General features: G+C 40.8%; 1 long non-coding RNA gene across 1 annotated transcript; it reads right to left on the minus strand.

Annotated features, from left to right (window-relative positions):
* Nucleotides 1-6,064: 6,064 nt before the first annotated feature.
* On the minus strand, nt 6,065-7,301 carry LOC120413429 (uncharacterized). Its single transcript, XR_005604944.2, has 3 exons — nt 7,010-7,301; nt 6,878-6,946; nt 6,065-6,823 (listed from the first exon to the last, which is right to left on the minus strand). It is a non-coding gene; the product is annotated as an uncharacterized LOC120413429 (long non-coding RNA).
* Between the last annotated feature and the right edge of the window lie 3,968 nt (nt 7,302-11,269).

An 11,269-nucleotide genomic window follows, 5' to 3' on the forward strand; every position in this document is an offset into this window, starting at 1 on the left:
ATGTCGTACCGCCCCTTTCAAATGTTGCTCCAGATTTTGCTTATTCGGACTTTATTAATACGACCTTTAGTTGCTGAGATATTGCAATGCAAAGGTTTAAAAACAGGAAAATTGATGATTTCTAAGTCTCACCCAAACAGCCCACCATTTTTTAATGACGATATTTCAGCAACTAATGGTCCGATTTTCAATGTTAATATATGAAACATTTGTAAAATTTTTCGGTTTTTTCGAAAACATTATTTTCAAAATTTTCAAATCAAGACTAACATTTTTAAAGGGCGTAATATTGAATGTTTGGCCCTTTTGAAATGTTTTTGAAATTTTTTTGCTTGGCCATTAGACTGACCTATGCCGTGTTAGGGTGGTCTGAAAAATGGCCATTTTCGTCGATTTTAGCAAAAACCACTTTTTTCGAAAAATCATAACTCCTCTCCGTTTTAACCGATTTCAATTGTCTTATACGCAAATGAAAGGTGATAAGTTGGCCTTTAAAAGAAAAACAGTAAGAAGTTTAAAAAATCTAGCCTAAAATATGAAAAGGGCGTATGAAACTTGAAAATGCCGTTTTGACGGTGTCTGGACCAAAGAGCCTATGTCTGGAAATATTTTAATCGGATTCCCCGGACATTTTTAAATAACAGACTAAAGTATGGGAGGAGTTCATTAACAGGATTCCGAGATATGATTTTTTGAAAATAAAATCCGTGTTTTCGACGCGCCTCGCGCAAAAACTGGAGAATGACGAAATTGGCAAAAAATCAACTTTTTTCACTAAAACTGCGATAACTTCAAAATTTCAGCGATGACCTATACATGTCTGGGTACCAAAAGTTGCGTCTTTCAATTACGTAAATTTTGGTACCCAAACATTTATAGGTAAAAAAAATGCATTGAAACATCACAAGCGTTAAAGCGGCCAGGCCTACTGCGTAAAGCCATATCGCAGAGATGACTCGTAATTGGGTTGAGTTTGAGCACTGATTGTTCGAACAACAACACAATTCAGAATCGACAGGGGAGGAAGAAGCGTGGGGACACACCACCATACGCTCCGAGATTTGGTTGTATTCGTTGAGAGCACCATGCTAAGAAGGTTTTGATACTCCGGGACCCTCTGGAATGGGACATTGTATTTCCACGAATGCCCTGGACACTATTTGCCGTGGTTATAGCGCCACAACTCGCTCTCTGTAACAGTAGGGTAGGGTAGTCATCAATGAGACACTTTTGGTTTTTAAACTTCAACGATTTTTGTGTTTTTTCATTGGCATATTTTAAAGAACTCTTTGTTGCATTTTCTTTCTTTTAGTTTGTTCTAACATTGACCAAAATATGAGATCGATCTGACGTCTACAGTCAGAGTTATTCAACTGTCTCATTGTAGACGCACTTGGCAGGAACAATGAGACAGCTGGGGAACAATGAGACACTCTATGAAAATCAATAGTTTTCTAGTAAAATATCATGTTTTGTATTGTTCCATTGCAGATGACTTGCTTTGAACATTTTCAAGCAATTTTGTCAACATGAAACTTCAAATAACAACAGTTATACTAAAAAGTATTTAAATTTTGTAAAATCCATATATTTTACCAAATAACTTTATATTTTTGGTTAAATGAAGTTCAAACTCACTAAATATGCCAAAATTCACTTCCAATTCATGTTTTGAAAGATTTCCATAGATTTTGAAAAGTTTATTGAAGAAAAATCAAAGTGTCTCATAGTTACCCATGGGCTGATAGGAGTGGGGAACAATGAGACAGCCCTGGATTCTGGGTATATTTTAAATTTTGGCCAAACCTAATGAAAGGACATTGTAGCCCAACTAATGCCCTGTGAAATGACGAAAGAAATTTGGAGAAATATTAGTTTTTGTGTTAATGGCAGTCTATGAGTGAAAATGTAATTTTAAGTCATAATTTACTTTTACACCCCAGAATCAAACATGTATGAATAACTTTGCAAGGGAGCGTCCATAACCAAAGCCACTATTATGGCAGACGTGTATCTAGTAGACACACCTTTCCCCCAAATATGAGCCTGATTGGTTGAAACTACGTCTTGTGAGAGCCATTTTATCATTGTTCCCCGTGTCTCATTGATGACTACTCTACCCTATTCCTAATTCCAGTCCACGCTCACCAAGTCGCGATGGCCTAGTGGCTAGCATTTTTGCTTACCAATCCAAAGGACGGAGGATCGAACCCCACCTCGAGCGACTTTGATTTTTCGTTCATATTCATCTTTTCAAATTTATGTGTTCTTAACTTTCTCGTTGGGAGCAGATGGGCATCGAACCCAGAACCAATCGCTTACAAAAGGCGGGCGTAGAATTTTACAAAAAAATCCCTTTCAAAACTAATTTCCACATCATCACCATTTCAGGATTCCAATCATTGAGGTTTTATTAAGTTAAAAAGGGGTCGTACTGCACATCCGCCAGTAAAATCCAAATAAAATTTGCATAAGCCTTACACACTTGACACCTGAAAAAAAACTATTAATGCTTCGAGAGATCCAGTGATCCTAACCCAACGCCATCATCGAGTCCACTTCCACTGCCAATGAAGCTCTTCTATTCTGACATATCCTCTTCCACAAAGTCCTCGCAGGATTATAATCGGCCTTCTACGACGACGTAACGCCTCCCTAAGCCGCAGCAAAATGGCGATGGGTGTGATATTACGAGAGGTGATAAATGTCAGCTCGTTTTTTACAACATTATTACACACTTTGTTTAGCCGTGCCATCGCAGCCCTGTCTGTCTGTCCGCGGGGGTGTCGCACGAGTTTCCTCCCACTTGTGTGACTGTGTGTGTGCTTTGTGATCTTTATCGGACGAGATAAATCTTGTTAATTTGTGAGACTCCGTCATTGCATAGCTTCCTAGGGCCTCCTTCGAACGCGGAAGGTACTTTCGTGTAGATTATAATTTTATTACGAGACATAATTATCCACTTTTGGCCGGGCTACCGGGAGTATCTCAAGGGTTTGGTATACTCCAGTTTCCTGCTAACGACCATTAGTCAATTTATGCTGCTCAGGACGTCCCACCGCTTCAGCTTTTCGACGGTGTTCTTGTTGCGTTGGGAGAATAACTTACCAGAGAATTACCATATAACTGTGGCCAAAAGGGACCGAATGATAACCAACAATGTGGTTTTCAAGGTAAATTCGACCTAACCTAATAAAAATCCAACGAGCTCCACCACAAAATGACTTGGCCATTTCCAGCAGCTCGTGAGTTTGATGGATTATGCCAGACTCCATGTCTCTGTACTCTTTACATGGAAATAGATTAACCCAATAGACTCGAACCACCCCGGGCAAGAATACCCTCGTCACACGGGTGCCATTCATCATTTTGGTGAACGAGCTGAAGAAAAGCTCTCATTGATATGCATCCATCGCATCGGGGGCACCCCCCAGGCCTCTCTCCCCTCCCCCAAGTCTTGTAATCAAATCCATCATCGTCGTAGTCATCATCGTTCCTAGTTGATACCATCAATAATTCCATTTCCCCGGCAGCATGTGAAAACATCCACAATAAGCACCAGAACCTTCGGACCGCACCAACCAAACAGTGTTGCCAACCTCTCACTTTCAAAGCGAACAAGTTAACACGTGTTCAATGGCAGCTGTCATGGCGCGCTTCAGGCGACGTGGCGCATCCATCTCGGAACCATCCGTCGTACGGATGCTTCACCTGGAACCAGCCGGCAGGGACATCTGTTGGGTTTTCGCGTATGGGAGCAAGAAAAAAACTTGGACTGGAGAGGATCTTCCGTCGTACCACACGTCATGGCTCTCGGCCAATATTGAAATTGATTGAATTTGCGCGTACGGTGGCGACCATTATTCAGACTATTGACGCAACACCGCGCGCACATCACTAAATCACAAACTGCGTGTTGGTGTCGTGCGATGGGATGATTGACAGGATTTTTTTTCGCCAAAAATGCCCTTATTTTGAAAGAACTATGAAGGAACTTGACATGTGTAGGGGTGGACTTATTGTTAGAAATGGCCCAATTCGTGTTTAATTGCATCGTAATCATCTTTTTATTGCTAGGGCCGTATGACGCATGAATTTTCATTATTTTACGCATCCCTTAAAAAAAGGAATATAGTTGGAAATAAAAAGTGAGAGTGTGTGCGTGCAACATGGAGTTAAATTTTTCGAAGTGCCATGGGAACCTTCACAGCAACTGCACAGAAAGTTTTACTCCATGTTGCACACACTCTCACTTTTAATTTCTCGATTAGTTGGAAATAAAAAGAAGTGTTGTCCCAAACGTATGCAAATCTTACACCTAAAAAAGGCAAAAATAAATCCTTCTATGTTTTTAAGGGTAATCTCGATCAATGTCAAATTTGTTAAAACAATTTGTTGTCTTCCTCACTGAAAAGTGGCTATAAAATCACTCGGATTTTTTTTAATTTGACCTCCTAGACCCACCTGTATTTATACTTATCGACTCAGAATCAAATTCTAAACAAATGTGTGTGCGTGTGCGTCGGGATGTTAAGCATAAACATAAGCATAGGTGCCTACCCGAAGTTGCTACTCCGTTATTGATCAGGACCTCCAGAAGTTACATCCACGAGCCGTGGAAGATAAGTGGGAGCTATCTTTCCTCGCTTCGCAACTTCTCAAAGGCCCCTATCATGCTGATCAATACCGGCGCCGGCCACGACCAGTGGTAGGGTCACGGGGAAGTGGATGGGAATGTTAGTCCGATACTTGAGTGATAGAGACCGCCCAATCGACTGCATCTCCGACAAAGTATCACATGAGTTTTGAGGGGGTTAGTAGATGGGTATGAGGTCAGGATTCACGAGTGGCAGTGATGTGACCATGAGCATTTTGTTTTTCGGTTGAAAATTTTAAATCTTAGGCAGCCGGCTGCGGAAAGATAGATAATTGATCCTTTTAAAAAGTTTTTTTTTATCGAACGCGTGCCAGCCGAGCAGTAGTGCTATGGGCTGGACTTATCAGTATATTTTTACAATTTAGATAACGCGAGCAAATTTCAAAAATAGTAAATAAATGACGCTTTACTCTTCATAAAATCGATCGATTCGAGTTGGAATAATTTTTTACGATCATTTACGATGAAAATTATCGCGAAAAGAACAGGACTGCGCGTCCCCTGAAGTACTGCACTTATGATGTCCAATAAGTTATAATAACCAATCACCCCATGCACACAAACAGCGACATAAAAGAAATGAAAAAGAGCATGCAAAAACAGGACAGCGCGTCCGCGTGGTCAGCGCACTAATCCACAAAACTTACGCTTATGGAATGAATATAAACTATTTTATTTTTGACAACCTTTTTAAAAGTTTTTTTTTTTTTGTAATATCATTTGAAAATAAGATATTTACATCTTCCGGCCAAGATCAACATTTAGAATTGTTTGACCTTTTTTTTACCTTGAACATGTTGGATGGAAATTGAACTGATATAATTAATTTTTTAAAAAAGGTTTGTGTTAGAAGAATTCATTACTAAGTATTTGAGAAATTACAGATTGAAGTTATAAATTTATGAAGCACGTGAGCAATCAAGGGCGTAAAAAATAAGAATATTGTTGAATTTCAACCACTTTCAAATACTCAAAATCGTTTTAGGGTAATTTGTAACCGTTGCTAGTCGATCTGGTGAGCGTGTGATTTATGCGCCACTCCCAAAGGGAGATCGCACGCCATGTTTGTTTGCCCGGTCGAGACTCTTTTAAAAGACGAGCCCATTTTGAACTGATCCTCATCGGAGTATTCAGGATCGAACCAGCTAGATCACCGAGAACTGCCACTAAACGAAACCGAGAATCCGTCACGCCAACCACAAGAAATTACCCAGACAACTTACTCCAGTGTGTTGCTTCCCATGCCTAAAAGCTCATCATCGGCAGTGCCGCCACCTGCCACCAGGCAGCGCTTCGATCGTTGCAGTGCATTCGACGCCAAGCTCTGTCATTCAGAAAACAGAACGAAAAAAGACGACGAAAAGTGACATAACTCCAGATTCAATCAACCAAAAAACTGTTTCCCTAACCGTGCTCATGTGCTCTTCCCATCTTCCAGCAATCAGCTGATCAAATCGGCTACTGCTTCGAAATTGCGCGCGCGCGCGTTTAGATTTTGGGGGTCATCCACGTGTGGCGTAGAAACCGTGGGATTAAAGTTCGCTCCTCAAACTTTGGACGCGTCCGTCAAGGGCGGACTCGCGTCTGCCGCCTCGGCACTAGGCCGGCAAAAATCGAGCTACGTCAGCTAGGGACGTGCTTCTTCCCACAAGTGCAAATAGAACGGACTCACCGAATGATGATCTTGTTGCTGCTGTTGTTCTCTGCTGCTGGTGGCTGGTTGCTCAGCTCAGGGACGACACGTGGCCGTCAGCTGATAAACAGCTGACCGGAATGCGGGACTCAGCCTTACGGGGTGGCTCGGGCCGGTTCAGACGTTTCCCGGTTCCGCGGCTGTCAGCGTTCGGCAACCGGACAGGAAGCTCCGGCCTTATGGTTGACTCAGGCCGGGACTAACGATCTCCGCTGTCCTTCAGTGGTGGTTCAGGGACCCTCCCTTCTTCACCGGGGCGATGTGGTGACGGATCGCCTCCTAGCGTGCGCTCACGCTCTTCGTCCTCGTGCTTCGCCTGGTGACGTACGGCGACAACGAGAAGTGCGGTGCGCGGGGAACTTCGTCTCCGTTTTCCTCTGCTGCTTCTGCTGCTCGTGTGTTCGCGCTGCTGCTGGGCTGGTGCTGCTGCGGGAATGGTTAGCGCTGTTGCTAACGGGCGAACTCTTTCACTCCTGTTCGAACAAATTCTATGAGCACATGCACGGTTTTCTAGTGAGCACTGTTACCTTCTAGCTCCTGTTCGCACACGAAAAATTACTTTAGCTAGCGCACACACAAAATAACTGTACGGGAAACTAACGAAAAACGGAAATTTAATTAGAAGACCAAATAAGGAACACGTCAAAATACTAAATTACTTTTTGTACAAAAAGCCAAAAACTCGCGGTACAAAAAGCGCACTTCCACTCTCGTTGATAGCTGGGGACAAAGTGAACGAGCCCTGGAGTCCTCAGAATAGGGAAGGTCGCAACGGACGCTCAATCGGTTTGACTGGAATTACGTCATTCCTTGAGATGCTCTCTGGGTAACTGCGTGCGACAAAAGTAGCGAACTCCCCATCCCTTTTTAGCAACTGTGTTCTCGGGTCTAGCTGTGGTGTTCTCTCACTGAGGTAGTTCAAGATCGGCTCATCTCTCTCAAGAGTCTCTCTCCGGGCAATCGGTCCAAAACAGGTTGAGTTACCGTGGTGAATACAACGGTTGTTTTACAGAAAAGTGCAAGCGGAGTTTGACTCGTGGATTTTATTGCAAAATGTAAATAAATAACAATAAACATTGAAACAAATAAATAAATAATTTTGCCAAACAGGCCAACTGTTACAAATTCTCCGCCAACTCACACAGCAGTTGCCCCGACCCCTCTTCGATTTGCGTGAAACTTTGTCTTAAGGGGTAACTTTTGTTCCTGATCACGAATCCGAGGTCCGTTTTTTGATATCTCGTGACGGAGAGGCGGTACGACCCCTTTCATTTTTGAGCATGCGAAAAATGAGGTGTTTTTCAATCATTTGCAGTCTGAAACAGCGATGAGATAGAAATTTGGTGTCAAAGGAACTTTTATGTAAAATAAGACGCCCAATTTGATGGCGTACTCAGAATTTCGAAAAAAACGTATTTTTCATCGAAACAAACACTAAAAAAGTTTTAAAAATTCTCCCATTTTCCGTTACTTAACTGTAAAAAAATTTGGAACATGTCATTTTGTGGGAAATTTAATGTACTTTTCAAATCTACATTGACCCTGAAGGGTCATTTTTTCATTTAGAACAAAATTTTTCATTTTAAAATTTCGTGTTTTTTCTAACTTTGCAGGATTATTTTTTAGAGTGTTACAATGTTCTACAAAGTTGTAGAGCAGACAATTACAAAAATTTTGATGCATAGACATAAGGGGTTTGCTTATAAACATCACGAGTTTTCGCGATTTTACGAAAAAAAGTTTTGAAAAAGTTGGTCGTCATCGATCATGGCCGTTCATGGTCACCCGCGTCAGACACGGACGACGAAACAAAGAGAAACGCAAAAAGTAACTTTTTCAAAACTTTTTTTCGTAAAATCGCGATAACTTGTGATGTTTATAAGCAAACCCCTTAAGTCTATATATGAAAATTTTTGTAATTGTCTGCTCTACAACTTTGTAGAACATTGTTACACTCTAAAAAATATTCCTGCAAAGTTAGAAAAAACACGAAATTTTAAAATGAAAAATTTTGTTGAAAAAATGACCCTTCCGGGTCAATGTAGATTCGAAAAGAACATTAAATTTCCCATAAAATGACATGTTCCAAAATTTTTTACAGTCGAGTAACGGAAAATGGGAGAATTTTTAAAACTTTTTTAGTGTTTTTTTTTTCGATGAAAAATACGTTTTTCGGAATTCTGAGTACGCCATCAAATTGGGCGTCTAATTTTACATAAAAGTCCCTTTGACACCAAATTTCTATCTCATCACCGTTTCAGGCTGCAAATTATTGAAAACACCTCTTTTTTCGCATGTTCAAAAATGAAAGGGGTCGTACCGCCCCTCCGTCACGAGATATCAAAAAACGGACCTCGGATTCGTGATCAGGGACAAAAGTTACCCCTTAGGGCAAAGTTTCACGCAAATCGAAGAGGGGTCGGGGCAACTTTTCCCGATTTCGTGTGAGTTGGTAGAGAATTACAAAAAAAGTTAATTTTAACATAACCTCACATGGCCGTGTCCGATCGCCACGAAAAATCGTGTTGAAGGTTGCCATTTTCTTAAAAGGCGGTGTCTGTTTATTCTTGACAAAAAATCTGTAAGTTAATCTTTTTTTTTATTCATGACTCATTTTTATTTGCTGCGATAACGTTAGGGTTCATCTATAAATCACGTGGACACTTCAAAAGGGGGAAATTACTCTATAAATGAGAGGTAGGCAACAACCACCTAAAGGTGGAATAAGTCACGTTTTTTTTCTCATAAATGCTCATTCGTGGTCCAGACTATGAATGGAGGATTGAAATACCGAGAATTGTAAATGCTTAACTTTGGTGACGTTTGCCAAATGGGTTGTATCCCTCCACCCAAATTTTGAATCTTTTTTTAATCAGAAACGTATTGATATAATAATCAGTTATTTTGAAAACATAAAAAAAACCCGACAGACTCAATTTATAACCTGTCTTGATTGACTTTTTTAATATCTCTTCACCATAGAAAAAAAATCACTTTTTTTCAAACAAGACTAATGATAGCTTCCGATCCCGAAACATCCGAGAGTGTCCAACCGATTCGTTTATGTCTTCCCGTGGGTCTCCCCTCACCCCCTTTAATTCGGAATGTCCAAATGCACTGGATGGTGAAATTAATTAAAACTTGCTACAACTTTTCCCGCCTCTCTGTCTGCGCCCCTCTCAACCGCCACAATGCTCTGTTGGAGACAGCTAAAAATCACACCGTTTCGCCATGGCGCTCCGGGGGAAAATTATCCGTGAAATCTGCTACAATAGACAAATTGAGAGCAAATGAAAAGCGTCATCCTGTCCCTGGTATTCCTCGAAATGGGATGGAGGAAAAGGTGAAAGCGGGATTCTGGAAAAAAACGAGAAATCCTAACAAAATTAATGGAAACCGTGGTGGTGACAAAGCTGCCAGCAGTCAGTGCTAACACAATTTACCCCGGTTTGACAATTCACAGAATGACACTTTCAATTGACGACAAGATTGCGCTGCCCAAGTGGCGAATAAAAAAGAACAACTCTCGTTTTTGGTTGTTGCTATCTTGTTTTGACTTTCATTTCTAAGTTTTTTCAATAACAACAAACTGTGGGTGATTTATAATTTGAAACTAGATATCACTTGGGTTCATCGTTGTCAATAGTGATTAAACCATTTATTTTTCCTTTTTCTACAAAAAATGTCAACTTCTAGTATCATTCCCCAGTATCGCTAGTATATAGAAGAATGAGTTGGACAAGTTTGAGGAAAGGTAAATTCTGGAGTTTTTTTTGAAAAGGTCCAATAAACCAAATTTTCAGTTTTTGCTTTTTGGATGTTTTTCAATACCCCTGACTCAAGGCGGTTTCAAAAACACCCAAAAAGCGAAAACTGGAAATTTGGTTTATTGGACCTTTTCAAAAAAAACTCCAGAATTAAACTTGTAAGTCCTTCTGACGCGAAACAAAAACACTCCACCTGTGTGTGTTAGCAAAGTTAAGAAGAAGAACAAGAACAAGAGCACCGATATCGTGTTAACAGTGCACCGGTATAGTGGTGAAGGTGAATTACTGAAGAAAAGAGAAAATAAAAGGAAAACTTAAATGAACAGGAAAACTCGAGGGGAGGTTCCGCCCCACCACGACCACCATCACCGAAGAAAATGTAAAAATGTGACACTGTTCTCGGCAGTTGTCTTGTCCCTACCAGCAGCGGCTGGGTCGGGTTAAGAAGGAGTTCTCGGAGGTGGACCCGGCATGGTTTCAGAAGGAGGTTGATTTTTATCAAGAGCTAAGTTGGGCGGTGTGCGGTGGACGATATAATAAATGAGAACATTATATTTTTAATTAAATTATTTATCTTGTCTTGTTCGCAGGTTTGAACTGTTATTTAAACAAGCATAGGGGAAATTCTCGTATGTTTGGCAGGTTAAGCACTTGCTCCTAACTCCATCCAATACGCTGATTTTCACTATTTAAACCTATTTTATCCCTCGATTTATGTTGAAAAGGCTTTTAATGAGCTGTAATTGAATGTCAAAGTGCTGATATGGCAACATTAGAGGCACGCTGGAATTAAATGCTGTTCCCCTACTCTGGTTCGCCTTTAATGAGAGTACTGTGAATAAGGCTTACGCGAGACTTTAAGTCACGGTGTTATATTGAATGTTTGGCCCTTTTAAAATGTTAGTCTGGATGTTCAAATTTAAAACAAATCTAATGATACGTTCGTTGAAGAGCGTTCGTCGGTGCCAGTTTTGGATCATGGTGGCAAACTCGGGCGAAACTAGCGCGAGTTTCCTAAAAAAAACACTTTGACAGCTTTGAGTGCGGCATTCAGTGCGAAACTAGCCTTCAATCCTTGCTTCAATCGCACGTACCATAAAAGATCCAAAATGTCCAGGAGCACCATTAACTATTGGCGAAAATTTTAAGAAA

Source organism: Culex pipiens, chromosome 3, assembly GCF_016801865.2.
Source record: "Culex pipiens pallens isolate TS chromosome 3, TS_CPP_V2, whole genome shotgun sequence".
In the NCBI taxonomy this organism is placed as follows: Eukaryota; Metazoa; Arthropoda; class Insecta; order Diptera; family Culicidae; genus Culex; species Culex pipiens.